Source organism: Falco rusticolus, chromosome 6 (assembly GCF_015220075.1).
Source record: "Falco rusticolus isolate bFalRus1 chromosome 6, bFalRus1.pri, whole genome shotgun sequence".
NCBI classification, from domain to species: domain Eukaryota; kingdom Metazoa; phylum Chordata; class Aves; order Falconiformes; family Falconidae; genus Falco; species Falco rusticolus.
Window position 1 is genome coordinate 67,537,852 of NC_051192.1, and position 22,930 is coordinate 67,560,781.

Below are 22,930 nucleotides of genomic sequence, written 5' to 3' on the forward strand. Positions count from 1 at the left end.
AATATAGGTTAGGTTAGGCTTAGCAAAAAAATATTGCCTAAAATCTTGCCTTCCTAGAAAGTGATGCTATTATGGCAAGTTCTACCAGATGGCTTATTAGAACCTGCTATATCATTTATATATATATATATATATATGTAATTATAGAAGACAGTTCAATATTTTGATTTCTGAAATAAAACCAATTTGTTTCCAGAGTCTGTTAATTTGCGTGAATATGCCATTTCACTTCTAAGGAGGCTGGGAGTACTCTGGTTGCTGTATTTTTATTAGCAATGTGCTATGTGAGACTGTGTAAGTAAACATATACTGTTTACACAAAGCAATATAATTTTTCAGACTTCAGAATAACAATGGATGAAAATCTCCCTTTAACACTTCCAGTTTGCAATTTTATTAGTTTTCAGCTTCAAAATTCAGATTTCTCATACTTTCAGGCTTTTCTAAATCAGAAGTATATTGTAATGTATTTATATTTGATTACATACGTGCATGTGTGGATTCAAGGTTCAGAGAATTGCCTAATCCACAAGTAACTTTTGAAAAGCTTAACTCTTTCTAGCACTAACTACAAGGACTATCTTAATCTTCTGTGCCTAAGATTTTGGAAGATCTAGCAAATATTGATGTAGTGAAAAATGAGGTGTAAATGACAGTGGAAATCGCAAGAAAAGATCATCTACCTCCTACAGATTTCTGAACGTCTGTGATAAGAAGAGCTTGCAATCTATCCTTGAAGGCTGCCTCTCTCATCACTGGAGCTGTTGTGTGCTGTACCTAATCAAGTAGTGAGTCAGTGGCACGAGGTTAGAGGAATGCACCATTTGGATATTATAACTAAAATCATTCAGCTTCTTTGTTGGGGCATCAGTCATCATAGTCACAGACTGTGGCATCTTACAGATTTCTAATTGCTTATTCCTCAAGCCCATCAGTGGAGTTTCTGATATGATTGTGATTTTTTTGTTGGAGGGCCAAATATACTATAAGGACTCCAAAGAAAAAAGAAGAAAGAAAAAAAAGAAAAAAGAAGAAGAAGAAAAAAAGTTACGTAACCTCACTATATAAATTAGTAAAAAACTTTCTGAATTGCATCTGCCTCCTAAAACAAAACCTTAATCTTCACTGTTCACTGCCAATATGACAACAGCAGTGTTGGAAACACATGCTTCCAAACAAAAAAAAAAAAAAAGTAAAAGAAAACAACTTTCTCCATCCCTACTCAATCTCATAGGAAGACTGAAAATCAACACTTTGTCACTGAGAGTATGCAGGGTTGCTAAGAACTCTGCCAAAAAAACCTACTCAGTCAACAGTGTAAGAACACTTCCCTCTCACCAGTGAGATTTACAGCAAATCCATGAATTCAGAGGAAAACAGTTATATGAAAGTCATTTTCTATAGCATACCAAAAAACCCACCCAGTCTATGGAAGGCTAGCAGTAGAGTTGTAACTGACAGACCTTCTGACTGCTAACTGACCAATTTAAATAATCTTCTCACTCAAGGGAAAGCATTAATAAACTGTTCCAATAACATAACCTGCTATGTGGTCCATATTAATTGGCATCTCAAGTTAATTCGATGAAACCAACCCAGAGCATACAAAACTGAGTTATTATCTATGAAAACTTTTTGTTATGAAAGAAATCGCTGTTGCACCATCAAGTTCTGATTTTGACCTTACATACACTGGATAAATCCAGAATAAGTTGCAATAGTTGCTATGGAAATAATAAAACAGAGTAGATTAGGTAAATAAAATAGCATGTTAATCTTGTACTGCCTATATAAAAGATAATAGATGCAGCTTTTCCTCGCTGTTATCAACTGTAATGTGTTAGTGGAGATGCCATGAGTGTGAAATATGATCAGTTAAAAGAATTTAAATAAAAGTAACCAAAGCCTGACAGACATAAATTTTTCCCCAAGAAAAGAAAAAATTTCCTAATTTAGAGAAGAAAGTGAAAATGACAATACAAAAAGTGGTCTCAAATATTCAAAGCAAATCAACTGAAAATAGATAAGAGATTGTTTTTTGCATGGTCTTTTTTGACTTAAAGTAATTTCGCAGTTCGGGGGTTTGTTGTTTTTTTTTGGTGTGGGTTTTTTTGGTAGTGTATTTGGGGTTTTTTTGTGGGGGTTTTTTGTTTCTTTTTTTTTTTTTTTTTTGTTAACAGCAGGAGATAATGTCACTGGTACTTAACTGTTCACCCATGAAAAAAAGCATGTTGCTTTTGGTAAATACATTACATGCTACACCTGGAAGAAGCTGCTGCACAAATGAGGTTGACATCCCCTTCCTTTTCTATCCTTGTTTCCATCAGGTGGAAACTGCTACCTGGATAGCACTCTGCAGTCCATCAGCTAAAGGGCTATCTACTTCCTCACAGTCTAGGTGGGATTATATACTCTCCAGAGCCCTCTGTGACAATATGGGACTTGAGGTCACTAATATTTGATATCAGTGGGACTCCTACATTGGTTAAATGGTTTGTTTACTTGGATTTTATATTGCAGCTCAAGAAGAAAATCGTTCTAGCTCTGGTTTGGCTGAAGGATTAGCATTTAATGTCGTGGTCTAAGCAAGCTCACTTATGAACAGTGAATCATTGCTTTTAGTACAGGAATAGACTTATTTTAATAGGATCATAACAATCTCCAGTTTAATAATTACTCATTCACTTCAAAATGTGATGGTTATATATAATTTGCTTTAGGTAAAAAAAGAAAAATCTTTAAGTAAATGCAATGATATAAAATCAATCTCAAGTCAAATTTACCTCTGAGCTACATCAGTGCCCATCAGCTGAAATTATTTCATCAGGGAGCTACTTCCAATAAAAAGTACCAGTAAAGAACATTTATAGACATTTTATATATCCATAAAGTGTGAAGAATGCAAATATGAATATATGCAGCAGTTTTGTTGAATCTTATACCTACCTGGACACTACACAGCAACTTCCAGAACAAAATGTCAGGTGGCAAGTTATAAAACATCATGAAAAACAAAGATTTTGGCTAAGCTACTCCATAAACATATTCACACCTTGCTTCTTTTCTTGAAGTGCCCAGTGAGGAGCACAACCTGACACAGAGATGCTGCATACTTGGTATAACTAAGCATGAACAGTTCTAAGGGTAAAACAGACGTACCTGCCAGCCATCTGCCAGCCTTGCCCTGGCTGCCTCCTGGGCACCCAGCCCAGCAACTGGGTCCACTGGGCTGCAGACCCCTATGGCTCTGCACTGCCTCCTGCTCTCACAGCTGTGCCACAGGCTGGTGTCTGGAGGACACACAAATACTTTCTTTACCTCTAAGGAATCCACAAATAAAATCTGACCCTGATGAAATGAAAGAGATATTTTTGACTTTGTCATCACTTAGCTCATGATTTATATTTTTTTTCCCACTGAGATTTAAGCCCGTACTTAAGCACAAGCCCTTACTGAGTTTTTCAGTATCACCATTTCAGTATCAGTATCAATCACCATTACTGGGAAATACTTTATAGAGGTCTGAGTACAACACAACTATGTAGCATGCTGTTTCTGTATCTTTTTATACAACCATAATGTTATTTGGTATTTTCTGCTGCTATCTTTCATTTGTGTCAAAACATCTATTTTTTTACTTTCATTGATGTGGGGCTCAGTAGTGTCTATTTTGTTTATGATAATAACTGCCACATCCTCAGCAATTAGTGAAGAAGCAAAGAATATTGTAACCAAAATTTTCTCTCCATTTTTTCTTTTTATTCCTTACCTAGTCTGTTCTCCATATTACTTCAGTTCAATCAACTTTACCAGCTTACTGTTGTTAGCAAGTGCTAAGTTTTACATTTGGCAAATGCTGGGACTTTGGAAGAAGAGCACAGCTGGGGTGGATATAATGAAACAGCATTCTTCCGTACCAAACTGATCTTGATGCTGATGAGGAAAAAAAACCAACCACACAACAATATAGTATATATTTATACCAGTTTAATGAGGCTCTATTCAAAAATCCAGCTGTGAATATGTGATTAATCTATATACATAGTCTTCCAGTACTAGAAAGTAAGTTCTCCATAGTAAAGACTGATTTCCACACATTACAGATTGTATCTTGTCACTTAATCGTTTCCTGTAAACCATTCACAAGCACGTAAGCACACTTTGGAGTTTGAATATGTTACATGGAAAGCACAGCAGCTACTAATAAGCAGCACTTCATCAGTGGGGGGCTGAGCATCCATGTAATTCTAGATCCTGAAGCTCCTCATTTATTTATTTATTTTATTATTATTCCTTTTCATTTTTTGGTCTTTATTCCTTCTCTTTTAACAGAAAACCTTTAAAGCTAATACTGAATTACTTCTGTAGGTGGTGCCAGAGACATTTTGATGGTTTTGCTTGCTTAGATTTAACTGTGGTTTTATTATGTAGAAGGTTTGGCTTGATGTCATACATTACGGTTACAAATCTCTCCTTGAATTCTATGTGTTTTTCTATCAGAAGATAAAACAACTGTTGTCCAATCTGGAAAGCAGTGGATTGTCATTCATGTCCTCTGCACTGTGATTGGTATAGTATATTTAGAGAAGGAACCTTCTAAATCTTTAAGCAACAGTATGCGATCTTCTAAATCAGCTTCAAACATTCTAGGCCATCAAAATTTTGGGTTTGTGTCAAAGTTAAATAGAGAATTCATTATGAATATATTAGTTTCACTTGTTTCATAGATACTGTTAGAGGAAAAACATGCTTTTCCTTGAATTCACATAGTAAGAGACTGAAGGGCCCAGGGGCAATGCCCTGAGAACAAAAGCAGATACAGGGAGTAGATTCTATTACTATTCATTTGTATTCAGCAGAGTTGCTTGGGGCTCCAGACACTGAGGCAGAAGGTGGACAAAGAACAGGCTAGTGCCATCACATTACTGATGGGCAGCAGGAGCCAGAGGAAGCTGAAAAGAGATGGGAGAAGGGAGCCACAGGCTTCTGCAAAGGGAGGGAAAACTAGTGGAGCTGTCCCATCTCTTAAGAGGAATCAACACTGAAGTGAGGCACCTGAGCTCCCTACACACCCTTTGAGCATTACAAGCTTAAGCACAGAGGACTCAGTTGTGCTTTTCGCAATCCATTTACATTATTTTCTAAACAGCTGCACAGCTTCCAGAGGACATGTAGATTGTACCTCCTTTTTCACTAAGATCTCTGTGGAATAAACTGTTACTTCATGACTAAGGTCTTCTCTGGAAGCAAAGATGTTTTTATCCCCTCGCTGACTTATCTATCCAGCTCCCACGTCAGGCACATTTGTTATTTTGTGGGATCCCTGCCTAGGTTTCCTATTAGTAATAAAGAATTGTAGTAATTTCTCACTTGACAAAGTAATTGTGAGGCTAATATATTAAATATTAAGACATTAAAAAACCTAAACTTATTAAAGGAAGTTCATGTAAGTCACCTAGATAAACAAGAACTGATTTAGGAAATGTATAATATACCTAGGAAAGTGAAGTATGCAAGGAATGAGAAAAAAAGAAAAGAAGAACACAGGAGTCCTTTTCATCAAAGAAGGGGAAAAAAAGGGGGGAGTGCAGATAATTCAAGAGATTAAGGTAGTACATATACTTCACTTTCTGTCCATAGGAAAGCAGGCTTTTAATTTGAGTTTTCTGGTTTTCCTTTTGACGTAGGAAAAGTGACATGTTTAGATTATGGTTTCCTCTGCACATTTGAATTGAAACATCCTCATTCCCCCAAAACTTGTGAATAGTGACAAAGCTAGATACCAAAAATCTTTTTCATGAGGGAATGCCTTCTTTTTCTGAATACAGGAATGAAGATTGAGGTAATGTTTACTACAGATGCTTGTTGCATATTTATATTCGTATTTCATCATTTAACTGGTTATCTATTAGAGTGGGTCTTCTTTGGGGACAGTCAAGGAACACATCAGCCTCTGCAGTTTTATACATTCATTGCCTATAATAGGATGATGAGATGGGAATAAATAAAAAATAACCACAGCAATGCTAAACATAGACTAGCAAACTCTGTTTCACAATGGAGGTTTGCAACCCAGAGCATGTAAGCACACTCAACAGTTTGTTCTAAAACACATCCGTGGATTAAGATATAAACCTTAATTTATATTAATGAAATGAAAGAATTACAGCAACAGCAGTCAAACAAGAGTAAGAAAATAGTAATCTGTACATTTTGCCACTGTGCCAGTGGCATCAAAGTCTCTGAATCCAATTGTTTCAAAATAAGTGTGTTGGAATCTTCAGAGAAGAGAAAGAAGCTAGTTATGGTATATTTTGTCCCTTCTATGTCACAGTTTAGGAGAAAATGGAAGCAATTATATTCATGAAACGGATCTCTAAGACAATAGGTCAGATTCATTATTTTGAAATAATTTTGCAATAAATTTAAATCCAAAGGTAAAACTTGCATTGCACAACTTCAGCAGACAACAGCTCTGCCTGTCCTTCCATCGTCCAGCAAAAAGCCATCACCTCAGCCTCCTGTTACTCCGTTTGTCTGACCCAGTGGAAGAGACATGGACAATACTGGGTTATTTATTTTCATCTATCCTTGGTGCCAAGCATAAAGGTTAGGGTTACAGGTAGCCTGTGTGACCCCAAAAGATCACAGAATCACTGATCCATTTAGGTTGGAGAGGAACTCACAAGATCATCTAGGCTGATGTCCTTAGAACAAGGTCAACATTAAAGTGTAGTTGCTCAGGACTTTGTCCAGCTAGTTACTGAAAATCTCCAAGGATGGAGACTACATAACCTCTCTCAGCAGACTGTTCCAATGCTTTATTAGGTTCTCAATGGCACTAGGTGGAGACAGAACAATTTTTAAAAGAAGGGAATTTTATGACCTTCATCTAGTTAAACCATGGCTCTAGAAGTCAACATTTTTTCCTACTTTCTATTCACAGTGCACAGGTTTTAACATATAACAGCTTGAGATTGTGTGAAGGCTGGTGATAGGGACATATTTGTTTCATGAATTCTGTGTGTTCATGCTCGGTGCTGATAGCTGTGTTCAGAAGCAGGCAACCCTTAGGGGTGTTTGCAACTGTCAAAAGAAGTTCAGCTTTCTGCTAGTCCAGAGATCAGGGTCATAGCTGCCACTGTGTACCCTGGTAAATGTTATTGACTTGGTTTACTATGCCGCGGCACAGGCATAGCCACTCTGTTGCACCATTACATCCTAGAAGGTCACAGATTAATCCATGACTTGCCTTCTCCTATTACTGCACATCAAGAAGCTGTTCCGTCTTCAGGGGTGCAGATGATGATGACTACCTCTTGTTCCACCCAGCTCAGAGTGGTTAGAACAGTTCTAGAAAATATGCCTGAATCTTCCTTGACTTTGGAGGGACTATTAGCCTTTATAATACAAGGAAGATTAGCTCTAGTGCTATTAAATCATATATATTATTTTTCACTTCAAATACTTATTTTTGTTCTGTTAGTGATACATAGTACTGTACAGGTGTCTTTTAAGCACATGTGCAAAAATTCCACAGGAATGGTGTCTGTCTAATTTTTCCTGCATGTTATGCCAATGGTGTCACTAGGATTGCACATCCTTAAGTTGTAACACCCGTCACACAAGTCACACCTGCAATGCTGTAGAGTTAGCTACTTTTGCATAAATTTGTATTCAGTGTTAAAACATGCAGCATCATTAACAATACCATTACTGTGGCTGACCTAAATAATAGATATTAAATATTTAAAATATTAAAAGATACTGGGTAAGAATGAAATGTCACAGTCTTAGTTTATCCTCAGCAGGATATAAGTGATAATCAGCCTAGTAGGTTAGCTTTATTTATGACAGTAAACAGAGTGTGCACATACTATATAAACCACAACTGTATGCTGCTACTTTATGTTTTTGCTATCCCATTTGGACTGCTGTAACGAGACAAGCCATTGTAGTGAGAGAGGTTTGGAGAAAACAGGAAAATGTCTATTTATGACTTGTATTGTATAATGTACATTTTATATTCTGGGTGCCTGTAAGACTTGTGAAGCAATGCTGTTCACACAGTTCCCTAAATAATTCTCTGTTGTGATGAGCTGACAGACTAAGAAGAATGCATTACTTGAAAGAGTAAACATCAAGAAGCCTCCAGGGGTTCTTTCACTTCATTCATTTTGCATTATCCCATTTAGCAATTGTAGTTAGATCTCTGCAGCTCTAATAACTGTTCAAGTGAAGTAATGTTATAGTTCTGAAAGACATAAACCTACTGGGCCAAACATAATCACATTCAAGTTCCAGTGGTGGACATGCAGACTAAAATGTACATAATAGCAAGGGGATATGCGCTTGCCAAATAATCAAAGCAGAGCAAAACTGACTCACTTCCTGAAACAAGCAGCTAAGGGTGGATTTTTTTAAAAAACTGCATTCTGCACAAAATTATAAATAATTGCAATTCACATTAACATACCCAAAAAAAGAAGCTCTTCTGGTACTACTTGGGAAAGTTTTCTTTTAAGACAACATATCTGTCACTTTTTAGCTTCCTTATTGTCCAACCACAGTCTGAAAGTGTAATTTTTTTATTTGCTACTAGGAAAAGAAGCATTACACTGCATTCACGTTTGGCACCTGCACTGAGGCAGAAGCTCTAGAGAGGCTTGTTCAGGACCACCAGCCTGTGTGGCTCACGAGAATTGGAAACAGCGTTGTTTCATCACTTTTAGCCCTGTAACTCTTGAGTCTACACCAAACATTTCCATTGTGCTAAAACAGATTCAGAAATTCTGCAGCAAGAGCAGGCTTGTGGAGCTAAGCTCAAAACAGGGCCAACACAGGACTAACTAATAAATAAGATCACTGGATATGTTAAAGGGACGTTTACAAGTATATAACTTGGTTTTATTTCTGTCTTTTAGTTAATTCGGTTAAATAAGTTTTCCCTGTGGGTTAAAAATAAATAATAACATTTCACAAGATACCTAGTAGTGGAATCTTTCCTTTTCTTCATTGGAGTTTAATCATGCTCAGCTGTTGGGTAAGTAAGGAAAGATTAATCAGAGGAGTATGCGAAAGAAAATCAGTAAATTTGGTGTGAAAACCTGGCTAGAAAAACTCCCTACAGTGGAGAAAGCACATAAATGCCATCTGAGGCAATGCAGAAAAAGGAATCACCGAGTCTATGGTGCTGGATAAATAAGCCTCTGTAAATGTTAGGTTCATCTATCTAGACCAGGCATCCTTAACTCTTTATTTGAAGGAAATATCACAGTAAGTATTTAAGTGTAGTTTGAACAACTTAGCTTGCTCCAGCCACTCATCATCTCATATTTTAAAATCTGCAAGTCAGATCCTGAAGCTCTATCAGGCTGCATTAACCAAAGGATCTGGTCCCACCTACCCTACTGATTAGCACACATAGTCACTCTTGTGAGCTGTATGGTTGCAGTTCTTGGCTGAAGCACTGCGGGATGAATTTTATACTCTTTTATTTGTACCTTGCCTTCCTCTGAGAAAGAACAGAACATGACTGAAATTAATGGAGTGAAACTGTGCAAGTCATGACAGTAATTCTAATGGATTGAAAGTAGTATGTTCATTTAAATTAAATTTCTTATGGCAGGATTTAGTGAGACCAGATATCTGTTGACGTAATGATAGTACTTTATGGTTGAAAAAAACATTTTTATCCTTCTGAGCCTTTGCTGGTAACATTAAGAAACAGTGTGCGTAAAGAAGTGCTGCTAAGAATAAAACCAAATCAAAAGGTAGACTTTGGAAAGTTATATTCAGAATAAAAGCTAAAATGCTTCTCTGGGTCATCCAGCCTAGCTATCATATATTATGATTAATCTGTAAGCACAAAACTGAAGTATTGCGACACAGAAGAAGAACGCTTTGCAATGTTAAATAAAAGCTAGGACAAATGTATGTATGGTTTGCAGTGAAATGATCAAACCCCAGAAACGTCAGCTTTGTTTCAAGGTAGTGAGGTATGTATTCATGCAGATAAACTCAAGCTTTTTGACAAAGCCTCTAGGCACACTGCTTCAGTATGAATAAATAAAAGTAAGCCAAACGCATATTTAGAAACTATGGAGGTGGTATCTTTGAAAAAAATGCTTAAATGACAGAGAAATATCCTAATTTTTTGAATACAATCTATTAAACTGTTTTTACTCACTGATATAATCTTTACCATTCCTGTTTGTATGAAACTAGCTAACTGCAGATTTTCTTTCCTTTTAACTGATGTATCCACTCTGAGAGCATGTAACATTTAATTAGTAACTACATATTTATCTAATTTCATATGCTATAGCTCAAAGGGAAATGACTAAATATGCATGAAAATGAAAATACCTTCTAATTTTTTCTAGTCTGTTATGGCTGTTCATATTTAATAATATAGCAAAGTGAGGCTACAAAACATGCTTTCCTGGCACCTTCCTTCCTTTTGGGGGTACTGTAATAGAGGAAAATTTTAAAAATACCCTCTAGTGAGCTTAAATAATGACTGTTTTCTTTGAATGCAGCTTTTTGACAGAGACAGTTTAGAGCCAATCTTCAACCTGTGCGAGGTTTATGACCATAGTAATTGATACTCCAGACTCAGAAGGATACAGAAATGTTTATCAAGTGGTTAAAAGATGTTAAGCACTCATGATTAATTCAGTTTTAAATATTATGATGAAATACAATGATAAATTGATTGTACGGTAGTATAAATCAGGGATCACTTCTTATTCTGGAGAAGATTGCTGAATTATTATATTATTCACAATATTTCTTGGCAGGATGCCCACAAGGCAGGGTACCAAATGGTGGATGATCTGGGAAACACTTTATCCTTTACTAAACTGATAAAATAATACAACGAATAGAAGGAGAAGACTGCAAAGTGCTGAGTTACTATGGTGATAAAGGTGATATAAGGACTTCTATAGAATAGAAGACGATATAAAAGCACAGGGAATTCTTCTTATTAAATATGCACCAGTCAGGCTCTCTGCCTTGTGTTAGCTTGCTCACATGCAGTCTCATATATTCCATTTTTTAATGTCCTTTGGGTAATTACTTATTTATCTCATACAAATCATCTAAGTAAACACAGGTTTAATATAACTAGTTACTGAAGTTTATATACCTCTTGGGCTTTTAGTGTTGTCTGATTAGATTAAGGAGAAGAAAAACATACCAAAAAATCCTAGTTTTCTCAAGTTTCCCCTTAACTCCTATGATTAAGTCAGTAGTATGCATATTTAACAACACTTTGCTTTTCTGTGCACTTATATATGGTTGATCCATATTTACTAGATGTAAATTTTAATTAGATTATTTAATAACACTTTGCTTTTCTATGCACTTATATATGGTTGATTCATATTTACTAGATGCAAATTTTGATTAGATTAAAAACAGGGAAAGTGTAGACTCACACTGCATGTATTGAGCTCTTTTTGTAAAGACTGACCTAAGAACAACCCTGATGCCATAAGTGTAAACAAATCTGGGTTTTAATACTGATTCAGGTTTGAACATTTATCCTCTATATACAATTTAATTTAATTTCTTCTCATTGCCAGCACATTTCAAATTATAGCTGAGTTTATTCTCTGAGGTTGTATGTATCAGGAGTGGTGTCAGCGCATATAGAATAAACTGGTTGTCAGAAAACTGGGTCATGAAAAACATATATAATCCATTATTTTCACTCACAGTCTACTGAAGCCTACAGTCTTAGTCAGCAGACTAATGTGTCTGATCCGATTTCTCACCCTTCTTGCTCCCTCCTGTAAACAAATCAAATGGAGCAATTATTAAGTTACCATGATTCACAGATTGTACTCTTAGACTGATTCTCATTTCTCCTTTCTGTCAATACTTTTCAATCCCAGTTCTTCAGTTTCCTCTTAACTTTGGTGTAAATTAAGCTTTAATTTGCTTTTTCTAGCTCTGAGAAATTATTATCTTGTGTTATCATGTTTTCTAAATAAAAAATTGTCAAGCTTTTATTTATGTCTTTAAGAGTATTGCAACACTTCCATGTTCCTTGAAAAATATAGTCATATTGCAACAAACTTTCTAATCCTCCATATATACCTAAATAACAGCCTTTTCTTCATTTAATAATGAGAACTATGGCAATTTCAGAACTATCAATCAAATGACTGCTTAGAAGATCAATAAACGGTTATTCTACTAGTAACAAAAATAATATGGCAAGGTTTATTTTATCACTTTTGGACACACTTCAATGTGAAAATTAGCATTATGTAATAAAACACTAATATATAAATAAATGTACACTCATATTAAACTTTCATTTGTGATACATTTAGCAGTAGTTCCATCATGGTGAAGTAAAGAGAACAGATACATGGGCTTCTGTTTGACTTGGTTGAAGGTGTTGAAGGCATTGAAGGCAAGCATAGGGACAAAATATTATGTCCTGTGCTTTTTGACATATTAGCATTATCATAACTTTTCAGGTCTCTGTTTCAGCCTTCACTCTTCAGCTTCTAAACATTACACAGAAAAATAGCAAGAGAGATGACTGGAAATTAAATCCTTTTATTTCCATATGTATAACAACCTAATTATAGAGAAGAAAACTTTATAGAATTCATCAAATCCTGTTTCATTAAATTCTCAGCTCAAACTTAGAGCGGCAAACACCTAATCTATGAAGCTGTGGGTGGGTACATGATTCACAGGATCAAGTGCTAATAAATCAAACTTTCTTTCCACTCAGTTTGGGAACTAACGCATTGCATCTCCTGTTCTTACTTTGCATGAAGTTCAATACATCAGGCTTTCTGAAGATGTACTACAAATGCTTAAAACCCAAAACTATTTCTTTTCAAGGCTAAATCACTGCAGTATAGCTCTCAAAACAGTTTTCAAAACTGATGAAGCTTCTGATAAATCAGAACAATTTCAAGTTTTTATGCTAAATTTTTATCAGTTTATGGCAATGGTGTTATTGAAATGTGTTCTGTTATTATGTGGAAGGAAAATAAATAGATGGATTAAATGTCTAAGTGAAGGAAAAGCATACATTTTTGCATACAATACTAAACTTCTAACAAACAGTTACACCACTGAGCATTTGTTCTGATAAACAATCCTTTTAGCCAGCCTAGCTTCAGGCTTCTAGACACTTATTACCTCTTTCTTTGATTGGATTCTAGTTTGTTTACTAGGTTAAACTTTCTAATATGGATTAGCAGTGAAAGTGAAAAAAGTAAACAAATCATTATGCTCATGAGATTGCGAGGGACAAACACATTCATCATTTAAAGGACATACAATAGGTAATGTAGCACAGTGTGTGTCACAGGTACGGTAGGAAACAATTACTGTTAAATTTCACAAGCATACAGGCTCCCAACTGGAAACCCAACTTCTCGTTAGGATTTTGGAATTGTAGCATATTAATTTGTTGTTGTGTATTTATTAAAGCATGCTTTGCTATCATCTTGCCATCAGCTAGAATTATCTTTCAAATATTCACTTCCGCTGCATTCCTTGGGGACTGACACTGATGTTCATACAGACATTCAGTCCTACAGTTCTTATTTTAATGTACCTCCATCTGATTCTGGTGGTGGAACTGATGGAAAGAGTCGAATCAATAACATTATGAAATCATAGCTTCATAGAAAACATAGGCTGGAAATTACTCCAAGAGATCATCCACATTCCTGCTGTTAGGCAGCACCAACTCTGTTTGAGCTTCTATTCCTGCACCCCAAAAAATCTTCTGTCTTTTCACATAGGTAATGTGGGCTTTCTTAGTTTTTTTGCAGAGGCATCACAAACAATTCACAGCCCCAGAGAACCTCAATTGTGTTGCAAGCCTGTGACATTAAACCATTCCTGATAAATATTTGCCCAAATTGTTCTAAAAATGTAAGTCCAGCCTGTCAGTTTTCTCAAATACTTGAAGGCTTTATCATCTAGAAAGATTTCCCTTATGTCTGAAAGTTCTCATCTTTGCAGCAGACCAATAAAGGCAATCACGGCACAGCACTGTAAGTCAGCGGTATTTCAGAGAAAAGGTCTTGAGAAGCAATGAAGTGTTTAGCTTCCAGAACTACTAAATCCATGACCTCCTGCAGAGGTCATGGATTTAGTAGCACAGACATGGAGGACAGCTACACAATTCTGTTGGCTTTCAGACATGATCGTACACCTGCCAAAATAAAACAGAGGACATCGGTTCCTTCCAGACAGGTCACTGAACAACCATGAAATAATAACAATTTTCATTAATCACTGACCTGGTGTGTATTCCAACCAATAATCTAAAGGGGATGGATCCTATAATATATTCCTAATAAATGTAAAGGCCCCAGTTCCTGAAGTATTTGATCATCTTCAGTAAAAAAATAAGATAATCTTATAAGAGCATATGGGGAGGTTATCCAATTAATACTTTTATTAATAATTTGTTCCTTTTAAAAGATGAAAGATAGGTGTTTGTCCAATCATTATTGCTTCTTCTTGAAAGTAGAGGTAGGTCCTGTATTTTGAGAGTATGTATTTTTACATTACTTACAGATCAGATCAACAAGGTCTGGATGTGGTAAGCTGTACTTCTTGCCCTGACATCATCTAGAAGAAAGAAAATTAACCAGTGGTACAACAAAATTCAGTAATTTCAACTCAGGGCAATCTCACTAACTGAAGATTCACTGGAACATGTCTGGAAATTCCTTGGTTTACAGCTTTGATGTTGGGCTTATCTCTCTCATGGCCACAACACACTTTTTGGTTCTTAAATTCATTAATGTGGCACTTTGGCTTAAAAAATTCGCAGGCTGAGACTGAGGGGTGCTCAAAGGTTTCAGTGAAGGAAATTACTCTTTCTATTTTGCTGTGTTATTAGCCTTCTTCCTTAAGTATCCTTGACCATCCACTTTCAGAGACAGGAGTTTTGGTCTTACCCAATGCACCTCTTTATACATATCTGTGGTCAACATGTTTGAAAGTCAGGTCATGGTTTAGCTACAAAATATGGATGGAGAAGCCTTGGTTAAGTCTTTGAATCTTTTTAATACCTGCCCCTGGTCTTTAGGTCAACTGACCCCTGTTTACAGGTTAGTTTCCCCTGTGCATCAGGAATATTATCACAGTGGAGATTGGCTTTTAATCAGCCCCCCAAACCATTCTTTTCTGCTAGCTGCTCCTATGGCATCATCTTTTTTAGAGAGATTTGATTCCCTATGTCTCAAGCAATCGGTTAGTGCTAAATAAGAGGATGCAATGATCTTCTAAGTGTCTTCCATCAACCTACCGAGAAACTGTAAGAGGTTTTATAACAGTTTTTCCCTGTCTTCAGGGGAGGAGTTATTTTAACTTTAATCTTCCTTCTTTGTACCAACTCAGTTTTCCAGAAACAAATATACAAAAACTGAAAAATAGTCTGTCTTTGAAAATGTTTTTAAAACAGAATCACAAAACAAAAAGCAGTTGGGGCTGGAAGGGTCCTCTGCAGTTGCCTAATCCACCCTCTCTGCTCAAAGCAGGGTCATCCAGAGAAGGATGCCCAGTTTATATAAAGTGCGTTTGGAATTTCCCCAAGAATAAAGGCAACGCATCCTCTCTGGGCACCCTGTGCCAGTGTCTGATCACCATCAGTGTAACAAGGCTCTTCAATGGCAATAAAGCTAATCCCCAAGACTAACTATGGCCAAATTTCTCTTGAATGCAACAGGTGTTTTGCCTGAATTAGTTTTGTAGAATTTACCTTTATGTTCCCAAAACTTTACATTAAATACACAGGTAAATAAAAAATATCCTGAAAAATATGTAGACTCCTATTAACTCCTAATCTCTGAAATAAATTAATGGATTTTCTAAAAGCAAATTAGTAATAGGCAAAAAAATAAAATAAAATGTTGCTGGACCTTTTTCTGAATACCACCATGCTGCACCATATGCCAAATACGTACAAGTGTGCTCTATTTTGTTTGGCATGTATCAGAAGTTTTAAGCAGCAAAACCTGAAAAATTCCCCAGTCCATTCAAAACTATACCTTTCAAATCTTTGTACAGCATGTTATTTTTCACCAGGAAGGTAGTATCTGTATTTCAGATACTTGTGGAAAAAAATTTCCCTGTAATTTTTAATTTGTCTGAGACTTCGTGTTGGCCAGCAAAGCTCTATAAATGCAAATTTGTTTACATCACAAGAGTTTAAAAGAACGTGAAACTATTGAGAAAGAAAAATTTCGTCTACAGGTAGACTATCTTCTGTCTGCCTTTTTTTTTTCAGTGACTCACAAATTTTTGTATGTTGTGGAATTTATTTTTTTTTTAACTGTTTAATGGGTATTAAACAAGACATCTTATCCATCTTGCTACTCGACAAAAACTCCATGATGTATATATAATCTTTCATTGCCATACAATAAACTCCACTGATCTTAGTATAATACTTTACTTATCTGTTTTTTTACAATAATATTTTTTCTTGCAGTGAAAGCAGAATTATAATGAATAACAATTTCTTAATAATAATTTTAATAAACTCCCTACAGTTATATCTGTTGAGCTGGTGAAAAATTTCAATTAATACTGATTTTTTAAATAAAAATAATCTCTTAGCAATGTGGATATCTCTCCTGTGGCTGTTTTCTTCCTAAATTCCATATTCTAGACAAAGTATGAAAATCAGAAGATGAAACAGAAAGTTAGAGCCCTGCGTATATGCCATGGACCTAATTCACCAAAAATTTTATTGACATTAATAATTCCCATAGAGATAATTGAAAAATTAACTGTTACAGAAGTCCAGTTGATTTCAATGGGAATTTTGCCATGGCAAAATGGGGTTTAGGGGAACAGTTCAATCCAGTAATTTAACATAACTAGAGACATAACTGAATTCATTTTCTTTTCTGAATCCTGAAAGTTTACAGATACCACCAGAAATAAGTAATTAGCTTTCAAACAGTTATACATGTCATTTTCAAATCTGAATAAATATATTTCATGATAGGAATGCTTATTTTAAATATTTTAAGAAGTTATACCTTACTTTTAAAGTACAGGACAGTATAAGATTTTCAAGCACAGGAATTGTCACTTCAAGGTTACTGGGAGAAAAAGAATATTTGACATCCCTTTTCTCACCACACTGTGGATATTGTCAGCCAGGCTACAATCCCAGGCTTACCTGGAATTCTGTATGGGCTACTTCATAGATATAAAAGCCTTTCCTTAAAGTTTAAAGGATTTAAGGCCAGCTAACACAGCCAGCAGAAATCAAGATTGTGACTCCACTCAAATTGCAGTTGAGCTTGGTGAGGATATCGGCATCAGCCTTACTGGGAAAAGCATCTGAGAGGCACTGGGAGCACCTCTGTCCGCACTTACAACAGGGATGTTTTAGAGACTTCCAAAGGTATTTCTTTGACTAATAGTGAATAACTATGCTTAGGAAAATACAGGTTTTGCAACTTCTTGTGCACAGTGTTTTTAAAGTCATGCCCATGGTGCCATACTCTTTGGCAGGCATATGTACTGACACCATTGAAATCCAAATGCCCTTTAAAATTAAATAAATACCAGTATCAATATAGTCCTGGCAAGGACTCTTACGTAGGAAGAGTACAGTTCAAGACTGCACAGCATTTATTGGTTTAAGAAAGGTGAAATGAGAGGATTTCTTTGCAGAATATTTGCTCTTTTAGGTAAGTGAACTACTGAAGTGAACAGTTGCCTTCAGCCATTCTTTCTTGCCCCTGCCAAGCATCCAAGATAGATGAGAGGCCTGGAGTAGTGGCAGCAGGTAGGACTTGCATTCCTAAAGCAGGATTACCAAGATTGATCTTTGTTGGCTGAAAACCCAAGAATTTTGGCACACACAACAGCACACACAAAACCCAAAGGTTCGATATCATTTTTCATTATATGCCAGAATGAAAGTTCTTCAAAAGGAAAAAAAAAAGAGAGGGAGCTACAGGCCCACGTGGTAATGGAACCTCCTATACTTCCAAGTACCACCACCAGGCTCTGGGATAAAGGGCTTTCTCGACAGGGGCTTTCTTGACCCAGTCTTGTGCTGAATTAAAAAAATCTCTAAGATGTAAGCTTTATAGAAATAAATGCATATTTGCAAAGCATGAATGAGCATGGAATGAGCACTCTCCAATTTAAAAATCCCACAGTAATTTTCCTAAAGTCCCAACTAGCTCGAATTAATATGCCTATCACATAAAAAGTGATACCAGATGCTTATAATTAGGAGGCTTAGGTAGCTGGGTCTGCTCTCACCTAGTGAATTTAAAATCTAAGATGATGTTTTCCCAATATTACATTTTCAAACAGGTACAGAAACAAAACAAGTTTTTTTCACAAGTGGTCTTACAGGTTCAGTTTCATTATCCAGTTTTAAGCTTTCCAGCCAAGAAAGTTTTCAACAGACTGATTAAACTGCTTCCCAGTAAAACTATTCATCCCTTTTACAAAGCATACATGCCATGATTATGAACTCCTGGGACTAAGCTCCGACCATATGTTCAGGAAAGGCACAAGTTCCTGGGGCTGGATGCAGCCACAGTGGTGACAGCAAATCTGTGTGTGACACTGAGCATATGTGCTGCCTATAATGTATATGCTATGACTGTTCTCCCTTCCATGCCCTGGTAAATCCATCATTACATTCAAGCCTGTGTATTTCCAAAGGAGTGGTCCACATGGCCCCTCAGTATTCACACCAAGCACAGTGGTTTGCTTCAGGAAAAGCAAGTGGATGGTCAATCGTTTGTGAGGACACTCCATTCCCTGAGTTTTAAGCTTTACATTTTCAATGGCAACAGAGCTAATTAACAAACCTCATCTTGGCAAAATTTCTCTTGAATTCAATAGGAGTCTTGCATGAACTGTTTTTGTAGAAATTGGCCTTATGTCCCCAATGCTTTGCATTAAACTTTACAGTGTTTCTTAAACCAAGTTTAGAGCTACCAGCTGCACTGTGGCATCCATCAGCAGAGGTCCGTGGAGCTCCCCTCCAGTCCACGGCATGCCACAGGGACGTAGCCACCCTTGCAAATGGAGCTGGCATTCAATCAGCGCTCTTAAAGTAGCTATGGGGTATGTCTGCATCTCTGCTAGTGAATAAAATGGGTCAGACACCATTCTCTGACCCTGAGGACAAGTGACATGGTATGGCTTGCATCTGTATGGCTAAAAACTTATCTTCCCCAAAGCAAGGCAGCACTGTCCGTACAGCCCACCAGGACAGCCCTAGGCTATGCACAGGCTGAGCCCAAGCACTTTCTGGGAAAACGATGCCTGCCATGGACCAAAATGATATCAAGTAGTGCACTAGCATTAAATGATGTAGATACCCACAAGACCAGAGACTGAGCTTCAGCCCTGTCCCTGTTTAGTTCACTAGCACCAACAAAGCCCAGAAAAGTCCAAACAGTGGAGAAAAACACTGCCTGTGAAATGCAGTCTGGAGAAACTGCTGATATCAATTTACTTGTACGCAACCGTGCAGATTTGTTAGTAAGCTCCAGATTCTTTCAGTTGAAGCTAAAAGCTAATTACGTGTGTGTTTATATAAAAGTTATATGTGACATTGAAGAAATTAAATATTCATAATGACAGCATGAAAGAATTTCATTTATGCTTAAATGAAATGTTTAAAAATAAATGAACAATGTATTCTAAAAATTAAATACCTGTTTTCTCCAACCATGCCCCATAGCTTAGTTAAACAATTGGGAATGCTTCATTTTAATTTTGTGCATTGATTTCAGATGGCATTAATAAAATATTTCCTTTTACTGTAAATTATTAATAGAATTTGTCAACACTAACACGCATCTGAAACCTCACAACCATTCAATGTACCACCTCACCAAGGAATCAACAAGAATATTTCCCAAATGGGCTAATGACAGGCACTTTTGATAAAAATCTGCATTTTTCATCATACAAGAAATTCTAAATTCTTCCAGAGCACTCCCCTCTGCCCAGAACGAGCCCAGTCACATGCATTTCTTTGACAGATGAGTTCTCTGTTTTTCATTGGATTCAATAGTGTTTGTGGGAAAGAGCACCAACCAAAGACAATAGCTGTGGCTGTTCTTTTATATCACTTAGCCTGCAATACTTACATTCATAAGCGTTAAATTGGAATTGCCAATATTAACTTACCAAAGAGCTGGCGGAAAAGGTTTATGCGCTATTTATCCTCAAGGGTGCAATTCAATCACAGCCCTGTAAAATGTCACTGACCCACTTCATCAATTATTGAAGGCAGGCGTGGGAGCTTTACATTCCTCCTGATTGTACCAGCCAAATATATCTTCTTTTTTATGTGATAACCAGACTGCTCCAAAAAAAAAATAAAATTGTAAGCTTCTTTGCATTATAATAATTAAAACTCTACTTCTATTGCACTCAACTTAGATTTAAGGAAAAGGTGGCCATGAAATAATTACATTCTGATAGACCTGTTAATAGCAAACCATATAAATTGTTGGGGCAGTATCAGCTACAACTATGAAATACAGCTGACAAACTTTAGAAGAACCATAAATGGCTTAATTTCAGAGTTTGTTATTTGAAAGAGATATTGCAAGGTTTTATAACTTGTAAGATAACAACAGTATTTTCTGGTCAGGTAGGCAGGTATTTTGTGAAGCATACATGCCTCTAAGAGGAAATTCTGTTGATTGCTTGCTTTCCAGTGTAATACTGTTTTACAGAGGTTCATCATTTATTATTTCATAACATATTTTCATGTTCTGATTTTTTGCTTCCAGTTTTCAAAATGCTTTTAAAATTCAAATTCAATAACATTAAAATTCAATGAATTCTTTTCAAATGCTGATTACATTGAGTGAAAAATTACAAAATGTGAGATACACTTCATGTAACTGAAATATAGTCAGTCTGCCTGGGGAATACATTTCTTGAGGAAGTTACAGCAAAAAATAAAAATAAAAATCTCTTGCAGTTAAATAATCTGCTTCTGCCAGCTGGACAGTAAAGATATTTTGTTTCAATATGTCCCAATGCTTTTTGTTCACCATACCTACTGGAAAGATCACACATTTAGGTAGCATTCATTTTCTGTAATTTTGGCATCTCAAAAGTAAGATTTGTAGTTCAAGTTAATCATTGACACTTCAGAGAAAGACAAAAAGCATCTCTAGAGGGCAATTAATTTCCTTCTATGACAGATGTCATTCTGTCACTCTGGTTATTCTCTCATGTTGGTTATCTGCTGCATAAAACTGATCTCAGACATGATGGATATCATCTTCTTCCATGCCCAATTTTTCTTTTCACATGTGACTTTCCTTCAGCTGCACATGACTCTGAACATGCACCTTGTGAAGTGTCTAAAAAGTCATGGCAATCAGCAATATAGCTAGTCTGGCCCCCTTTAACTGGCCCTGGAAGGCTGTCCATAAGGAATAGAAAAGTGCTTTCCTTGATGCAGCTCTGGGGTCACTTATGTGATCCTGAGGAGGCAAGGAGTTATATTGCTGATGGAGCTGCTTCAGACAGGTGCAGGACACTGCATTGCTTTCATGAGTCTGAGATACAAAGTTGTCTTAGCCCCATGGTATGCAAAGTGATGATTACATAAGTTTCTTCAGTTAAAATATCTGTTTCTGAAAGAAAATTAATACTGGGGCGGGGGGGGGGGGGGGGGGGGAGAAAGGAAAGAATGAATAAAAGAAAGGAAAGAATGAATAAGCAGTGATGTGTAGTGGGAGGTTATATTAAAGAAAAAAAAAAGGGCATTAAATCCTCTGGGTAAAGGATAGTAAGCGAAAAAAAGAATTAATTTAATGCACATATTGTGAAAAGTAGTGGCACTGTTCTACATCAAAGTTGGACTGACTGATCATAATGGTAACTTCTGATGTTACAGTCATGTGTAACTATATGACTGCCTATAATATGTCCAAAATATTTTACATATTTTACTGGGATAAATATTTCTGTCTACTTGAATTCCAATAATTTTTATATTTTTAATAAAAACATTTAGAACATGCTTTGCTTTATTAAAAGCTTTATGAACTTTTCAAAAAGAGGTGACAGTAGAAAAGCAGGGTTTTTTCTCTAGAACTAAGGTTTAACATTTCTAATTGCATTGTAGATACTAATATATTTATGTGAAGCAAAGTAACTAATGCAGCTTGGCTGTTTCAGATCTTGGTATATAATTAGAAGGAATCATTTCTAAAGGACAGTGAAAGCAAAGCTTCTCATACTATCAAAACATCCGCCTTGAGAAACTATGGAAAGAAACCCTCCCTTGGAAGTTAGAGGGACACTAATAACAGTATTGAAAGCTACAGCATGCCATTGAAGTGTAGGACCTCTTTCAAAATTATTTTGAGGCCAAAAAGTAGCTAAAGGAGTTAAAATAGGCCATCAGTAGCTGAAATGAAAATTCAGGGGCAAAATACAGGTCTTACTTGTCTTATTTCCTTCTAGAAAGGAAAATCGATGATAAGCAGGGATAACAATTTTGGGAATTTCATGTTAGTCATTTCAGTGGGCAGAAAGGAGGGTAATGAAAATCCATCTCTGATTACCCTTCCTTTGATGTCTCTTTCATCTGTCATTAACAATGGGCACTGTTCTCAAAGTTGTCACCATCTCTGCTCTTGAAGATCTTTTTCTGAAAAGGGATCATTTTGGCAAAACCTCCATCCCATGATAGAGACAAGCTTAGCCTCACTACACTTGCAGAGCCACCATTCCTCTGTTATGAATGCAGTGGTTTCACAGGTGTTAGCACCTGCTCAGGACCACCGAGACACCACATCTCCCGAGTTCCTGTGCCTGGAATGGAGCTGCGGGCAGCAATTCCCACTCAGTTCCCTATAGCTGTGAGGTGCAGGCAACAGCTTAAGCTGTCAAAAAATGTGAGCTG

General features: G+C 36.4%; 1 long non-coding RNA gene across 1 annotated transcript in view; it reads right to left on the reverse strand.

Moving 5' to 3' along the window:
* Nucleotides 1–9,578: 9,578 nt before the first annotated feature.
* The window catches only part of LOC119150425, a 55,204-nt gene continuing 41,852 nt past the window's right edge, over nucleotides 9,579–22,930 (reverse strand). The window contains exons 5-6 of the long non-coding RNA XR_005105058.1: nucleotides 20,185–20,359; nucleotides 9,579–11,798 (exon numbers count right to left, since the gene is read on the reverse strand). This is a non-coding gene — a long non-coding RNA (uncharacterized LOC119150425). The remainder of the gene's footprint in view (nucleotides 11,799–20,184; nucleotides 20,360–22,930) is intronic.